The sequence below is a fragment of the Kryptolebias marmoratus genome, linkage group LG16, assembly GCF_001649575.2.
Source record: "Kryptolebias marmoratus isolate JLee-2015 linkage group LG16, ASM164957v2, whole genome shotgun sequence".
Taxonomy (NCBI): Eukaryota; Metazoa; Chordata; class Actinopteri; order Cyprinodontiformes; family Rivulidae; genus Kryptolebias; species Kryptolebias marmoratus.
The window spans coordinates 6,417,476-6,435,880 of NC_051445.1; positions in this window are offsets into that span (position 1 = coordinate 6,417,476).

Consider the following 18,405-nt stretch of genomic DNA (forward strand, 5'->3'; position numbering starts at 1 on the left):
CAACACTCTGCAGTGGCTGTGACACTCCACTCTCTACTCTGCTAAAAGATGCCTGTAACATCTGGTTTAGGTGGGGGTTTTTTATCTCTAAGGAGTCTTTGAAACAGGAAGTACACTTTACTTTTTCTGATCCTGATTTAGAATGATTGCGGTTTACCTTTATTCATGATACATACTCAACTAGTGTTTCACCTGACCTTCAGTTTTAAATGTGTCTTTATTGTGTTGACAGTTAAAAATAGCGGATGGCATTCACAGCCAGGTTTGTGGATTATCTGGTGTGTTTCTGGCGAGCAAGCCACAGTTCACTGGCAACAAAAGCAATATTAGGTTTTCTGTGACATTCTTCGCTCCTCTGAGTCCAACAAATGAAAAGCCATTCTTCTCAATTGTATCAGGGTGATGGCAGCAGTCTAAATGCCAGAGGCAATCTCTAAACCTCACTATGGAAAATTAAAAAAATATGTGCTTGGCTTACTACCTCTAGAAAGTAATGAGGGGAACTAAATTTGGGTATTTCAGAAAATGACTGAAGCCGCGTTACGCTGGCATACAGTTACAAAAATCCACTTGTGCCTATTTGCATCTTAACCACCAGATCAGTAAACAAGTAAAACCTGTTACAGACGGGGTTATTCAGGAGGGGGAGGAAACGGTCTTCCTTTGACCCGAGGGAGTGTGAAACTAAATTTAATGAAAGTTATGATTATTTAAAGCATGAAGCTGAAGAATGAATGCTTTTGTTTCTACAATAATGACCATCATCTAACTAGAAGAAGGATGTTTGTTAGTTTTATTTCTGGTTCTGAGTTCAGTTTGTTGTTCTCAAACTTCTGTTCAGAATCTGAAATCAGACCAAAATGTAATAAGTTCTCACCAGACAAAAACAGCTACATTTAACTGAAGTTACTTGGAGAAACTATAGTTTATTTGATTATACAACCTGAGGTTTTCAGCTTTGTTGTTGGTTTAAAATACTGAGAGATTGTTTTTATTCTTGTCAGTTAAAATGCAAATGTGCTGCCTGTTTTACCAGCCGGTTCAGAAATAATTCATCAAAGTTGTTTTACAGACTCTCCAGGTAACTGAATGTGACGCGGGTGCAGGAAAATGCTGCTGAGTCTGAAGTCTAAAGCTGTAGAGACACAACAACAAGGCCAGCTATTACCCACCTTATGGTGAGGTCTGCTGTGAACACCGCGCTTGTTTCAAGGGTTGAAGCTTCAGCTGTTGTTTTTGTTTTAGGTCATTTTTAAATTAACTTTAGTGAAACACTGAAGTGAACAAAAGAGCTCCATTAGAACAGCTGCATGTTAGATGGTGCAAATATCTGTTGTCCTCTCCTGTCCTCCCTAACCCCAGAGCCCTTAGATGACCTTTTCTGTGATTTGGCACAATGTGAATGAAATGAATTGAAGAGGAGCAGGCTTGGATCTGATCGGTGGCATCAGAGGGTAAACCACAATCAACAAGTCAAGAAAACACCACACACTGGTCTGTTTTCATGCGTCCATAAAACCCAGAGTCAATCTGCTGCTGAAGCCCTCAGCACGTTTAAAACACGTCCGTTTGGAGCTCCCTCACAAACTCTGCTCACCAACCAGTCATCTCTGCCAGAGCAGATATTTTACTAACAAACAAGGTTCATAACCTTAACCATAATTTAGTGAAAAGACTATGCTGCTCTGAGCATTAAAAGGGAAATATTTTACCGTGTGTGGTCATATGAATATTAAATACACGATACAAGCCTCACTGACACGTGATGAGCTAATGGTGTAAAGATGCTGATGCTTTCTCAGGATCACATCTCTGATCACATCTCTCAGGAACAATAAACTATGTTAGATTCAAAGATTCAGTATCACAACAGTCTTAGTTGGGTTTCATTGCACTTTCCTAGAAGTCTCTCCTGTATGTAACATCTTCATGCAAGCAAAGATTTTCACATGAATCACAGCTTGTACAATGGTTTATCTTAAGCTGCCCTCAACCATATAATTTACTTATCCAGCAGACACTCAAAGAAGGCGCATGGTTAACACTGAAATGGCTTTTTTTTTCAAATTATCTTCACATACTTATTCCATTGTCAGCTTTTATAAAAGTGGATTAAAATGTTCAGATGTTCCATTCTGAAAACTTACAAATACTAATAATATGTTAAAACGCACAAATGTCCACCGTACACTGACCACATTTAATACCATCTGCAGAGAGCATCCTGCAAGTCTGCAAGTTCATATGGTTTTGGAGAAAGCCACAGAGAACAGTTCACTCTGAATCAGGAAAATAAAACTATTTGTGGACTACCAGCCTACGCTAACTCTGTGCTAATTGCCCGTGAAATCATTTCCATAAATAATTGCTCCTGCTTGTTACACAGGACCATCTGCCACACAGGAGTAATCAAATGAGTACAGTGACTTTTAGTAATGACACTCGCAGGCCTATATATACAACCACAATGCAGATAAAGCGCTCTGATGTTTACTTTTACACTGGCTCACAGAAAAACATTAAAGCTACTGCGCTGAAATTTTAGGACAAAGGTATTCCTGCTGTTTGTGTCTCATTTTGATCACATATTAAAGTCTGATACTGATCAGCACTGTCTCCTGGTTTCTTCTCCAGTGAATAATCTCACCCCATGTTTGGGAACTCTGCGCCTCAAAACAACAACTGGAGGAGCTGTCAGCAAACGTTGCATTTAAAGTCAAGTTAAATTTATTTATATAGCACTTTTAAGAAATAAGGCAATACAAAGTGCTTTACAACATTTTACACAAAAACAGAATCAAAACACACACAACAATATCTAAAATATGAGCTGGGATCATCTAAATAAAGAGAAACTGAAGATAAAGTGAGGAAAACCAAACTAAGATATAATGAAAGCTAACATAAACTGAACTAACGAAGAATAAAAAAAGAAAAGTTATAAATGCTGCAGCAACTTGTTATGACATAATCTTATTTTTTATGTTGATTTGTGGCAAAATAATATAAACGTTTCAGAGAGTTTTAATATCACTTTTCCTTTCAGCGGAGCCACACAGACGTCTGATGCCTTGAGCTACTGCTGGGCAGAAATTTATTTTATCTACACTCATTTTTTATTCATTTACACCGAAAGTTTACAGCTCCATAAACCTGTGCATTAACATATTTGCAGAGAAAGATGAACATGAAAGCAAATCTCTGCTACTTAGTATTAGCACGGAGGTACCAAAAGTTCTGCATCAAGAATAAGCGGGTCTGGACAGCCTGAAAATGATTCTCAGCAGAGTCAATTAGGCAATTATATGCTCCATTTGACTGCTGAGCATAATGTCCCCTACTGCTTTCTGCTCCAGTGCCCGATGTGTCTCTCTGATCTTTACAGCATGTTTGATTTAATATTATTGTGCGGGCAAATGACAGGCTGAAAGTTGTAAACTTTCAAGCTGAGATAAAGACTTATTTGAACTTATTCAGGCTGAGCAAATAATGGAAAAACAAAAAGAACAAAGAAAAAATTATTACTGAGGATTACAATTAAACCAGTTTGAAATTACAAAGCTGATTCATTCTCTGAAACAAATTCAGTTTTGTAGATTTTCATCACTCCTAAATCAACAGATTAACTTAATAAAATACATCTACTTTTTAAAAAGTGTTATTTGTGTAAATATGACCATATTATAATAATAGGGGATAGAAATTTTGTACAACTTAAATGTTTGATTGAACTATTCAAACAATATCTAATTTATCTCATTTTTAATGAACACCTTCAACATCTGTGATCACAATCCTATAAAAATGTTTTTTTCTGCTTCAGGAAGTTTTAACGTCACAATCTCTTACTAACCCAACCAAAATATCACATTAAAAACCACTAATTATTGAATAAAATGACACTGTCAGACCAAAAACACAATGAATAAAAACAGAATCCCCTTAGGAGCAGCTCTCTTTGTCAGAGTTTATTAAACCATAAAATAGGATTATTTAATTTTGGAAAGTCTGAAAGCAGAAAGTGCATCATGTGCTTTAATTTTAAAGATGCAAGAAATATTTTAGTATTTTAATTTATGAAAATATATCTTATTTTTCATATATGTTACAACATGCTTAAATTTTTTTAGCTTGTGTTTTTTCCCATTATGATGAACTATTTCCCTGAACTGTATTTCAGTCACCTGTAATCATGTTTTTTTTAAAAATTCCATTCAAAATTTCATTCATTCAAAACGAAATGAGGATTAAAAACAGTCTTCATGACTGAATTAGCGGTTTGAAGAGGATTTATTTTTTTCCCCAATAATACCTTTTCCATATTTCTAGATCAACTATATCAGAAATAATGATAAATGATAATGATAAAACTTTTTTTTGTTGGATAGGACAAGAACAAAGCTAGACAACAAAAACCTAAAGGTCAAAATCACAATCAGGGCACTAGATAGTAATTTGTAATCAGGAGAGCTTTTTGAGTTAAAATATCTGCATTTGGGTCAGAAAAATCTGTCATGCACGTCCATAATGTTAAATGCAAATCAAAAATAATGAGCAATGCATGTAATCTGCAATCAGATGGTCTTTAAAAGGACCACTTTTCCTCTGAATGTTAATTTTATGAACACATTAAAAGTTTCAAGACTGAAACTTTTTCCATAAAGAGATGAGATGAAAGCTCTGAGCAGCAGCTGTTTTCTCATTTCTGCCTCCGTCTCAACTCCATGAAGAAGAACAAAAAGTAGTGAAGAGATTTATTCTTGCCTTCCTGTATCCACAAATTATTCTTCATCCTGGTCTTCTCTTTTATTCAACATGCTTTGTCATTCAAGATGCACTAAAAACTTGCTTCATTTGATACTTTCAACAAATAAGAGAAGAAATAATCACCAATGATCATTTCTTGGAAGTGTCCCACACAGTCACCCAACAGAAACCAACTTAAAGTGAGTAATCTTTATAAAATCCTCATGTCCCACAGCCCAGAATTGTGTCTAAAAGTAAGAACACTTTGCATTTCAGAAGTTCAACGCCTAACCAGCCAGTTTCCAACATTGTCTCTTATTTCTGACTATCTGACTTGTCTGGTCCATTTACAGTCGGCTTGTCGACTTCTATATGCTGAATTTGAGGTGCAAACTGATTAAAAAAACAAAACTTTCACCTTATCTGCTCTTGTTTTGTCTGCCTGCATGCGTTCTCCAACGCTGGAGACATGTTGTGTTTTTAAAAATCAGCTACATCCGGTTCCATGAGTTTTGATTCCTGTCCAGCTCTTGGGGAACAGCAGACTGTGGCACAGAAAAGGTTGAAAACATAACATGTTTTAAAAAAAATAAATAAACAAAAAAAAATTGATGAGTCTGTCGCTGGCACACACATTAGGTCAGGTTGTGCTGCAAACAGAACATTTTTAGGACAGATGACTCATGTACAAATGGGATATTCATCTTAAAAGGCATCAGGCAGTGAGTCCTCTGGTGTAATTAGCAATGTAACCTGTCATAACAGATGGACTGGGAAAACCTCTCCGAGACAACGTTCTGCAGATTAATGCATCTGCTTCTCAGTTGGTTAATGTTTGTTTGCTTTGTGGAAACAGCCCCACAGCTCAACGACTGCCAACAAGAACCGTCTGAGTTCACAAGATCTGCTGCTAAATTCTTCTGTCAGAGTCGAGATGGAGACAAATGAACAAAGTCTGAGGGAAAATCTGCAACTGCACATTTGGCCCAACATCAATAAATATAATAAAATGTTAGCTTTTCTATATTTAGTCAGCTCGTTTTTTCCCAGTAGAAACAATCTGCTGCTCAGATTAAATGTGGTCTCATCTGGTTTCTGAAGGTGGTGCAGAAGCAGAGAGAGATTGAGAAGCAGCAGATGAGCTGCCAGCTTCCATTACACAGCCCACGGCAGCAGGTATCCGCAGTGTCATCCAGAATTTAAAGCGTACGCAGTCAGCAGCAACATCTCAACACGAGTCAGCCTGTCAGATTAAAAAATGCTTCCGTTCCAATTAAAAGGTGAATAAAGAAAGTGTGATTGATTGCTCTGTGAGTAAGACTCTGACACCAGTTTGAACTACAGCAGGACTTAATCATGGTTGCTTATCTCAGGTCTTTCCTCCATCCCTCACGCTGTCAGTTCATACAATAAATTATGTTGGACACAGACCACTGAAACCATCATCAATAGATAAAACGTGGACTCAGTAACTAGAACTACTTTCATTATAACTTGCTCTAATATTCCCAAAATAGTCAACTCAACTCAAATTGGTTGTGTTATCTTATTGTTAATTTTAAAATTCAATAAAATACAACTATAATAATGATATAACATCAGTATACAATATAATAAATGTAGCATTAAGCCTTTTATCCCAGAAGCAGCAAAAGTTTGTCTTTTCCCAGATAAATGACATGAATAATTAATCAATTATCAACCTATTTGTTTCAGCACCATCATACTGATGATGACATCTTGTTAAGGTTGTAACACGCAATTACTTTCATACTCAATTCATCTTCAGACTAATGAAACCTGTCAATCAAATCCACAGTGTCCAAAGTCATGTCCTCAAAAGTCATCTTATTATAGAAGTATGATGCTGCAAGGCTGATCCAATGACAAGCAGACAGACTGATGATGTACGGTGACTACATTCTGAAAACACTAAAAAACAAAGAGTCAGCTCACCACCTGAGAGGGGGTGATGGAAGTCAGTGGTTCAGTGTGCTGGCAATATCTGTTTGTTCTTTTTTTTGTCAAAAATACTAATTTTGGTGCCTCAGTGTTTGGTAATCACTCTCTTACTCCACCTTCTTTATCGGTTTGAATGTTGTTTAAATACATATGATGAGAGAAGCTAAATGCTGAATTTAAGTTGAAACAATTTACAAACTATCATGTGGCATCCTCACTGATGAACACCAGAGCACCGTTAGAGGCGGATGCTGAGCTTTAAAAATCAAGAAGGCTGATGTGCAACAAAATTTTCTTCTTTTTCTTTTAGTTACCCAAAATAAATGTATATTTAACAACCATTAGAAGAACTTGAAGTGAAGAGCATTCACTTTAATGTGGGTTACAGTGAGCGGGCTGTAGCAGCTGCTGCTGCATCTTTATTTTCCTACTCTGTAATTGATTAGGTTTGCACAGGCATGGCCGTTTGCTAAATTTTTAAAAAGCGGGCCATTAACTGGTCTCTTTACGTAGCGTTAGGAGGTTTATGGAGATTTGTCTTCATGCAAACAGTCTGAACTTCAAGCCAACATGAGGGATGAGAGCAAAGATGGAGGAATGCACATTTTGTAAATGAAGACAAGTCACTCCATGCAATCATTCAGGAATATCTGTCCTTAAAGAGGTTCATTTTAGGTTGAATGTAAACACTGAATATATTTACAGTAAGAGTTATCTTAATCAGAATTTTTTCACGTTCCACCATCAGCTGACGTGTCGTGTCTAAACACCTGGAAACCTTGGCGGCCATTACTGACACCATCAATCAAGCCCCTCCATACCCTCTATAAACAAATGTTAAGGATGAGCACAGAAGCACCAGCCTGCCTTCATTCAGTCACTTCGTTTTATTAACACCTCACTATGTTTCAGTTCAGAGGCCACCTGCTCACAAAATGTGTGAAGACTTTGCATTTCGAAGCCAAGGAGGCTTAAAAACCATAAACTGGACTGTGCTCAGCATGCCACAGGGATGACATCATCAACTTTTCTCTCATTTCAAATCTATTCTGTAAAAAGCCTGTTGACCTGTTCCTCAAAACCTACAAACTTAGGATAACCATCTCTTTTTGCAACAAAAATCACCCAAATTAAAAACCTTTTGAGGTGCCTTAAACATTCCAGGTGGTAATAAAATCCTTTTAGTTTTTTCATAAACTGTTTTTTCCTTTTATCTGCAGCTTGATCCTAACTTGGTGATTAAGCGCATCTCCCAGAAGGACTTCCAGGAGTCCACAGGGACAAATACGACAGAGGAGCGTCAGATTTCTTCTGTTTCATAATTTCCAACCTCTGGTTTCATGTGACCTGGAAATCGATGGAGGTCATCCATCACAGAGGTCGACTCAGTGCCGCCACGAGAAACAAGGACACATAAGAAGAACTGCGTAATAATATAAAGGAAATCAATATTAAGGTATTAATAATACTGAAACACAACACTAGTCTTCATTAGAACAATTAATATCATACAAAAGATCTATACTTTATAAACTAACCTCATTTTTTTTTTTTTTTTTACAATTAAAGAAACGTTATGACTATAAATTAACTTTTTCTATGAAGACGTTTAAATGAATTTACTAACGAGCCTCTCTGTGAAGCTGAAGTCTAAAATAATAATTCAGGTGATTCAAGAGATAAAACGAGATGTTTTCTTCCCTTTTCACTCTTCCACTAATGTTCATACACCGAAACACACACTATGTGCACACACACACACACACACACACAGATGAGACAATCCCACCTCCAGAGATGTGAAGGAAGTTTCGGATTAAAAACTTTTTCCACCTCAAACAGAATGGATGAGGGCGTCGCCTGCAGATCTCATTAACAGGTTTTCGACATCATATTTAGCTTCAAAGAGTTCTTACAGTTTTCTTTAGAAGCTCATGCAACAAAATCCCTGCCTGTTCATCTGGTCCATGGTGCTAAAAAAGATCCTTTAGTTTAGGATTAAATGGAAAATGTTTTTTTTTTTTTTTGCGGCCTCCTATTTAGGATGATCTCAGAATTCTTCATATGGGCACATTTTCCTCATGACTATGTGCTTGTAAACATTGCTGATCCTTAATTTAATGACGACATGCCAGCCTTATCTGTAAAGGCACAAAAACATACAATTTATCACAGACATGGCTCCTACTGAGCTGATCAAGTAAACCAAGTTAAACCAGACAGACTCATTTAACGCCACTCTGAGGTTTTAAACAGTCAAATGCAGCTCACTCCTTCAGCTGATCTGAACTTAATAAGCACTGTTTGTAAAACTTAGGCCTCCTGCACAAATGTGAACTCAACTCATCACTCAAGAAGCCTCTAAAACGAAACCCTGCTGTCAGGGAAAACACTGGAGATGGTGTCTTTCAGCAAGAGTGTTGACATTTACCAAAGAAGTTTAGCTTCATATTGTTTGTTATAAACACACACACAAATAAATAAATAATTGTGTAAAGGAAAAGGAAATGGGGAAAAATAACAACTTCAGTAAATTGGAAAGCAATAATGGTGGTCAGATGCTTCAATCTAATACCAACATCAGCCTCTAATTCTGACATTATTGATGTGTTTGTTATTAAGTTGAAGAGACAGTTTCATCCTCTGAAGATTATATATACTCACACAAACTCTTCACACTATGTGTGTGTGTGTGTGTATGCGTGTGTGTATAAAAGAACATCGCCTCTCCCCTTAATAGAAGCTATGAATAAATTATTGTTCACAGCGAGAAGGCTCATTAAAAGAAATGCTGTTTCTAATCATTTTTGTTGCTGATGTTGCAGCTTTTCACACCATCTTTTCCAAACAAAGCATCCAGGTAACAAACAGAAACTTTCTGTAAAACCGTGTCTTTTTGTCACAGTACGCTGTGCTGCCCCACTGCTTCCTCTTCCTCCTCCTCCTGTGTTTTGTATTAAATTTCCAGAACCTTCAAAGTTCAGATCGTTCTCCACTCAGGCAGAAACTTTAACCTGGTGAGGCTGAGAGTTAAGATACAAGTACTTTCTAATGTTGTATGAGTTTTATTTGCAATAAATAAATGAGTTCTTCCCACCTGTAATAAATGTGTTCCTCCAAATCTGTTAAATGTCACGTTTTTTTTTGTTTTTTTTTAAATTCCCAGCCACAGTAGGATTTTTAGTTCTCTATATAAAGCATCTCAGCGCTCTGTAAATAACTTCTTCTGCAAAAATAGTTTAAAAAATGTTTAAAAAAGTGATTCTTCTTCATTTCTTAGTAATTCAAACACTTGGAGCCAAAGTATCAAAACATGTACTTTGATAACAGTTTTTATTCCTAAATCTATTTTTAAAAAGTTTAACTCATTTTTTAAGCAAATTGCTGATAGGATTTTGAAGTTTAGATTTTTTTTTTTAAGTATTTTTGTTTACAGTAAATTTATAAAATATTTTTAAGGCACTTCTGGTTAATGTTTACAATCTACATGGACACTACAGTAATATTATATTATTTAATAATATTTCTTTGTTAATAAAATAAACACCTGCATATCATTAAAATGTAACAACTTTAAATTCTAATGGGTCAATTATTGCAACTCTAGTCATGTAAATTACATTTAAAGCACTATATTACTGCTGAAATAGTTTGTTGCGGTGGTGTTGCGGTTTATACACACAACATTTAGTTTGCTGTTGGACTGTTGGGAAATGAGCCCGTCTTCCCATTCTCAGTCCCTGTTTATAAAATAATGAGCTTTTTTCTGCCCTTCAAAGGTCACCATCCACATGCCCGCCTGATAATGGTTTACAGTAGCAGGAGACCAACAAGCCTTTACTGATGCAGTACTAAAAGGAAGAAATGTCTTTTTGGATGGACCAGGTAAAAGGAATCTAACAAAACAAAATTCCTCAGAGTATCTGACTCATAAAACCTGCTGCAGGACGAGTGGAGCAGAAATGCCAACATGAACACCCTGACACATCTGAAGTCTGACAAATAAACTAATCACAGAGCCATAAATCTTTGTCATAAACCTCTCAGTTTTTATACCATCTGCTTGTAACACATGTAGAAAGCTTTACGAGTCTTTTCTGCACCAAAACTTGGAGTTAATTTTCATTTTTTCTTTTTTTGAACTTTCTTTGTTGTACAGTTCTCATGAATATTTTAAACTCATGTTGGAGTTGGAACGAAACATAAAAATAATTTCTCACTTTATTCAAGCTTGGTATGCAGATTAAACGCTGTGTGTAAAAGAGGTAATGGAAAATGTTCTTTTTTTAATTTTAAAGTTAGTTTTATTGTAAAAAGTTAACTGGAACGAGCACAGCCTGGCTCTACTGACGAAGGCCGGCTCTATTATCTGCTCCACGTGAGAGTGATGTTAAGTGGGAGGTCAATTAGACTGTGAGAAACAGCAGGGGTTCTTGATGACATCATGTCTCTGCCAGGACCATCTGCACTGTTGGAACAGCTCTCCTGTTTAGGCAGTCAAACTGGTCGCTACATCTGTTTGCGAGTTCAGTCTCACTTCTGGCACAACACATGCCGTGTGTGTTCCTGTTCTTTCTCTGAGATAACATTCATGAATCTTAGACTCTTAAGGTAACATCTGTGCAACATATGATGGAAATATGGGCGGTTTACACAACGAAGTGGAGACATGAAGGTAAAGTTGGAGTTAAATTCGCGAGGGATAAGCAAATCCAGCACAGTGTGGAGTTTCAAGTCTTTGGCTCTGACCCTAATATCACAGGTTGGATATTTTCACTACAGTATGACTTTAAACAGTTACAGCCCCATCTGAACATCGAGCATCAGCTGCATGCAGTGAAAGCATCTGAGCTCAACCTACTATAAGGATGAACTGTCTATTGCAAATCTGCAAGTCTGTCTCCACCTGGTTCAGTTTTATAGTTAAACATCATGAAGTTCAAAAACAAAAAACAAACCAACTCTGCACTTCAGAGCAAAACCTTGTGTTTTTCTCTTCATCAAACGGTGAACAGCTTACCGATAGAGATGAATCATTTAGCAGATGAGCTCACAGCTAGAAGAGCTTCCATGTAGTTTGGTGGTCCTGAGCCAGACTAGAACACCATTTGGTCCATGGCTCACACTGCTGGGTAATAATACTACCCACTCTGCTGCTCCTGCACCCTTGCCATCTGGGGATTTAATGAGCCCAGAATGGCTTTGTTGATGCCAACCAATGGCAGATCTTGAACTCAGTACCCCTGGTTAGTCAAACCAGCATGAGTCAGTAGTTTCACGGAAGCAGAGCTGTGTGTCCCATACAGGGAGTTAAAGTGAGGCCCAGTATGACATGCATACTGGTGGAAATGTAAATATCATCACACTATGAACCAGAGATACGTTCAAACCTTAATATTCACTCTCTCACTGTCAGACAGAAACAAATTCTGTTAAACATTTGTAGTCATCAGGTCATGTCTCATTAACCAGCAGACATTTTCTACAGTGTTATTTCCACCCTTATGACTGTGCAAAGTTTGTTTTTCTAAAATTATTTTTGTGCACTTTAGAACATCTCATAGGACTCTGAGCAGTAGGGAAGATAAAGGCTGTTTATGGCTCCAAGTCTGGTTGAAACACTTCTATCTCAGTATGAGGCAAGTGGATCAATACTGTGTGTTGCTCAAGTTGTGCCCTGCAGATTCTTGAGCAGCAGCCGGTGGTTCTGAGGGCAATAATGATGGTCAAGTCCTATGACTGAGGACTCGAAAGTGACGAGGCTTCTTCATAAAGCCTCTGTGAGGTTCTGTCAGATATCTCTGCTCTTATTTCAAGCTTTTAAATGAAAGATTAAAATCAGCGGACTTTTGTGTTTCTCAGTTTTGATCTTTGTGGCACAAAATCCTGCATGTTTTAGGTGCATCCTTGTCCCAAAACATATGATTGAAAAGGAGAAATTATCTCCACAGATGGTCAACAAGTTTAGCAAACATGAAACATGAACATTGTTCATGTTTATGACAAATAAATTGATGCATTTTCTTTTTTTTTTAATATATAGAACCATACAGCTACATGTAAAAAGCAACCCTGAGAGACAAAAGCATTCAATGCAATTAATCTTTCACCCAGACTTTAATTATTTTAGCATGTTATTATTTTGTACATGTGCAAAAATCTTTTGACAGCCTCTGTGTCATTAAAGCATCATGCCCCCTGAGGTTTATAGCGCCTCCTTCTGGCTGGGATCTAAAACATGCAGGAGAATATCAGGTTGGATATCACCAAAAAAAATTTCTGAGGGACTGACTGAATAAAAACAATTTCCTGAACAAAGTTACATTATTTTGCTGTGTTTTAAAGCTGTAAACAACATGTAGAACTGCATCAATCGATCTTTATAGGATTTTCTGAAGACGAAACAACTCTAGTTCAGATAAAATGCCTCAGCTGAACTGCAGCAGATCCACATGTACAGTCATTTAAATAGATTTGATACCTATTATGTTGCCAGGATTTTTATTACATTTTATATTGAACAAGGGCAGTAGTAAAATGCTACATCTGGTTTGAGTACTGATGACTGAAAACAAAAACTACAGAATGTGTTTGTGTGAATATAACTTAAACTCTCAATTAAATCTTTAAAGAAAACCTTAATAACTTTATTGAGATGAGGATGTTTGGTGCACTCTAATCAGTTCATGCAGTCAGATTCATACGTCCTCAGAAAAAGACAGTTTTTTATATAAGCAATTTATCAAAACATACTTCAGTTGTAGTTAGATCCTGGAAATGATCTTAAAATGTAGGCTCTCAGTTTTAATTTGTGTTTGGATAAAAATCAGAAGTAAGGCTTTAGCAATTACTCCATTTAAATTAGTATGTTTTTTTTCCAAAGGCTCAAATTTGACTGGGCAAATATCTACAGGGACAAATAAAATGTTAATATCTAATATTCTGTCATGAATCCTTTGCAGAAAATGACTAAAGTTTGAAAAATATAAGTTTCTTCCTCTCTGATGCTACACAAATCTTTACCTGGAGACAACTAAGTCTTATTTAGATTCACATTTGTTTAGATTTCCATATGTTGCACAAATTTATTTAACAGCAACTTCTGGGAGAGTCTTAATGGCAACATTTATTTCTGTCCTCACTGGGGGCTGCGGTTGATGTAAACCCTGTTTATTTTTATTTTTTCCTAGCCTTAAATTTGCCCTTTCTGCTCCTTTGAGGAATGAAAAAAAACTGCAGGCACAAATATGAGAGGTGCATTCAAAGAAGTATTGCTGAAATGTGGAGCACAATGGCAGAGTAAAGGAGGAAGTAATTAATTATTTCCCATGCTTCTCCTAACTGACACTGTACAGATAAAAGTGCTGGCTTCTCAGTTGTCCTTTTGAGCAAACAAACGTTGTCAACACAATTACTTCTTCATTAGCTGCACATATGGTTTGTTTATTGATGTTCTCCATTTTATGTGCCTTTGATTTTGTTTTTCCACTTTGAGACTTCCCAGTTTCACCCACAGAAGCACATAGTTAATGAGGAGCTGTTTATGCCTGCTGCTTTTTAAAAAGCTTCACACGCAGCCACAGGGCCTGGTTCCCCCTCTGAGCTCACATAATGTGCCCTTCAGGAGACCCTAAAACTGAGCTCTACAACCTGCACAGGGATGATCATCCCTGTCTGCACCTCTTGCAAGCTGAGACTGTAATTAACGTGCACTGATTGAGCCATTAAGCCCACTCGGTGTGTGTTCCTCGTGAACCCCACACAAGAATCAACATGAAACGCAAAGCATGCTGCTGTTTGGTTGATGACTGGGATGTTCTATACAAACCCTCACCTGTCTCATCACTAAATGTAAGTCAGAAAAATTAGATATAAGTGAGAACTCAGTTACAGAAACACAACCAGAAAGCTTTTCTACTAAAATAACTCAGTTATCTCTCTTGTGTCTCTTAGGTCCTGGCTAAGTGGGAGGCAAGACTCAAACCAACTTGGGATCTCCCCATAGGGCCAAATTAAAAGAACTCATAAAAAGCCTCGGTGTCTCCTTCTGAAAACTCCCAAGTACTAATTTCCAGTGGTGAGGCTCATCTGGGTCTCAATGAGGATTGGTAGAACTGTTGCCAAGATTATCATGCAGGTAAAATAAACCACGCTCATTATCTCGCAGAGACAAATTTACAAAACAACGGTTTTGTTATGATGAAGGAATTAACTCTCCAGCCTGCCATAATGTTCTGCAGAACCCTCTTAGTGATTCATCAATTTAAACCGGATGTGTTGAAGAAACAAGTAAAAGACGCAGGGCCGTGTGCCCTAGTAATCAAGATAAGGAAACATTGCTTTAAGGAGATTCAAATTTAAGATAATTTGTCATTTCAGGCATGTATCCAAGTCATAAATTCACTGTAATCCTTAAATTTCACCCGTCCGTCTCAAACTATATAATACATCTTACAACTGAACACAGTGTATATATACTGTATATATGACAGGAAGAGCTGCAGAAGTGTTTGTATGAATGAGAAATACTTTGTAAGATGATCTGTAAAACTTGGATGAGGTTAAAATAGATCTGTGAACTGTTTACTATTCTACACCACAAAACTAATTAAAAGACTTATTGCAGAGGTGTTGCATTTTGGTTTTATTGCAGAAAAGTCTGCCTTTTTGAGGATAGGTTCTATCATTACCAGCCTATCAAACCTTTGCAACAAATAATAAAAATGTTTTTAAAAGTCTGGGAATAATTAAGGACAATTTTACATATTTTATGGAGCAAACGATAAATGAATTAGGATCCTTTATTTTTATTTAAACTGAAGTTCTAATGTCACAGACTTGTATTATTTTAGCTGGAAAGTGGTGCTAAGAAAGGACAATGTAAAAGTTGTCAGCTTAACTTAGAACAGTTTGTGTTTCTCATATTCTTTAAGAGAAATGTCAGCTGGATTCATCAGAAAACATTTTGCTTCTCTTGCTGGTTGAGTTCATATTAAGTTCAATAAAATGCACATACAGCTGCCTCCAAGGTATAAAGTGTGAGTCAATAGTACAGATACTTTATCCACAACATATTCAACATTTACATGTTAGTACAGGAAGACATGGGGTGAAACTTCAGATATAGGGCTTTGTTTTGGAAACGACATGGAATGAAATCAGGAGAGACAGCAGTGAAATGACTACTGGTTGGTCTCTCGCTCCAGTTAATCAGATAACTAAAGGCAGCAGAGCATGGGGGGAATCTGTCAGCAGGAAGTTGCAGTCTTGAAACTCCTGGAGAGCTGCAGAAAAGAGAAAACAAGTGCACAGCAAATATAGTTCGGATTGAAAGAGTGCCAGGCAATCAATGGAGGACCGAGCATCTAATCACTTTTGTTATAGATGCACCAGCAGGTGTCAGCAAAGCAAGTGCTAATTGGGACACGCACCAGGCCGCCCATGACATGATTCATTCGCTCTCTTCCTGGTGGTTCTATGGGCAGAAATGGAGCATGAAGTATGAGCGAGATGACTATTTCTCAGCAATTCATAGGAACTTTGAGCTCTGGCATCTGGCTCCCACTTCTATTATAGCAAGTTTGGCACAAAAAATGGACACGCTTACAAGACAGCTAAACAGGCAGCTGCCAATTAGCATTTTATTCAAACGGAGCCTTTTTAATGTTTTAGTCTGAGGGAAAAAATAAAAAAATAAATCAAACTTATAATACATAGCTGCAGTCATTAGGACCCAGAGCCTCTTAAATATGAAGCAGTGATGATATCTGTGTCATGTAGGAAACATTAAATCAGAATGTGAACATTCTGTATGTGTAATATAACGTAAATAACTGTCAAATATTGAGTCTCGTCACGTTTTTTTTTTTGTAGTTGGTGTTTTGGAGCTTTTATTCTGATCACATGATCTTCACTGCCAGAGGAAGGTAATCACATTAATTAAATACTCCAACTTTTTCTAAAAGATAAACTATTTCAAGCAAAGACAAAAGTTCAGAAACAACTTTTTTTTTTTGATGATAATGCAAACCCAATCTGCTGATAAAGGTTCTGTTATATTTAAACTTTTAATTCAGGCCTTCAATATTTCTGTTATCTGAACAAGCTGAAGATCTAAGTGGTAATTTTGGTTTAGTTATTTTGCATAAAACGTATGATAAACGTCAAAAAGGAGTTAAAAACATGAATTGGGTTTTTACTCATGAATGTCTAAAATGAAGTCAGAGCCAGTCTACAATTATTTCTGTAAAAACTATGAATATTTTTCTCATTTCTGTTTGACTTTAAACAACAACATTTCCTACTGATAACTTTTACATTTTCTCCAAACTCCAGCAGATTACTGAAGCTTTTGTGTGCCTTAAAATCTTAATTATGTCAGGTTCTGCTGTTGAGGCTGAAAATTGCAAATGTAACTGAGGTGTTAGGGTCACTGTGACAAAACCACTGATAACCATGAGGAAACTACATGGAGCTGATGTGACTACATGTTCATCTGAGGAGATAAGGATTCACGGGGCTTTTTTTTCTTATTCAACATGAAGACATGAAATAACATTTGAAGCTCATTCAGACGATGTATGTTTGTGTAATTATGTGTCCTGTGTTTGCTGAAAGAAAGATCCAAACTGCCAGACAGCATGGTATGTTTTACCATAATTATGTTAAAATAAATGCTCTTCAGCTAACAATTCTTGTACTTTGTTTAATTACGAAGTAAAAAACCCACAACAGTATAAAACGCAGAGTTTTATTTCAGGTTACAGTCACGCTTGATATCTGGCCTACTTTAAACTAAAGATATTATACAGATGTGAAAAATGAGCATCAAGAATGATTTTATTTCGTGATGGTTTACGTGGCCCATCATAAATTAGTTTTACAGCATCATGTTTAAAGACATGAGGAAAGTGGCATGTGACAAGTGAATACCTGAGGGTACCTTCTGCCATCCAATGTAGAGCTTTAAGACTAATTTAGAGAGGCTCCATGGGTGTAATAATGATTCACGTGTCAATACGATGGAAGCAGGGATATACTGATGGACTGGCAGCTGTCTGCCGTGTAAAGACACGTCTATTTGTGTCTTCATTCTGCCTCAGTGCTGCCTGTAGCCAGCGGTTGTCTGGATCATGTCAGATTCTTTAATCTCTCGACTGCGCTCTCGTTCTTCTCTGCCTTCCTTCGCGGTTTATATGATGTCTCTTCAAATTCTACATCTGTCTGCTTTAACACCCTGATGAACTGAGATTTGTGTCTGAACTTATAAACCTTTAAAACACACGACTAACAATCTAAATAAATAAGAGTAGCAACATTTATGCTCCTTTTGTGATGCTTTTACTCATTCGTCTCTGTGTAATGTCATGTATTTCTCATGGTTGGCAGAAAGTAAAAGGGCTTCAAATCATTGTCAGCCCTGACCTTTCCTTTGAAAATTAGCCCACATGCACAGTATATACGGATATAATGTGGGTGTGGACGAGTTTCAGTGAATATTTATAGGTGTGTACATGAGCTTACTCGACCCCACCACCCTTCGCCCCCAAAACACCGCCAACAATAATCAGTATGCCATAGTTATTACCCTTCATTTCTCCGGCATAAAACTAGCGAGTTTACAAAAAATCTATTTGCAAAAGGTCACACATGCCAGTCCAGCTCTCTGCCTTTTCATTTTCATTTTGTACAGCCCTC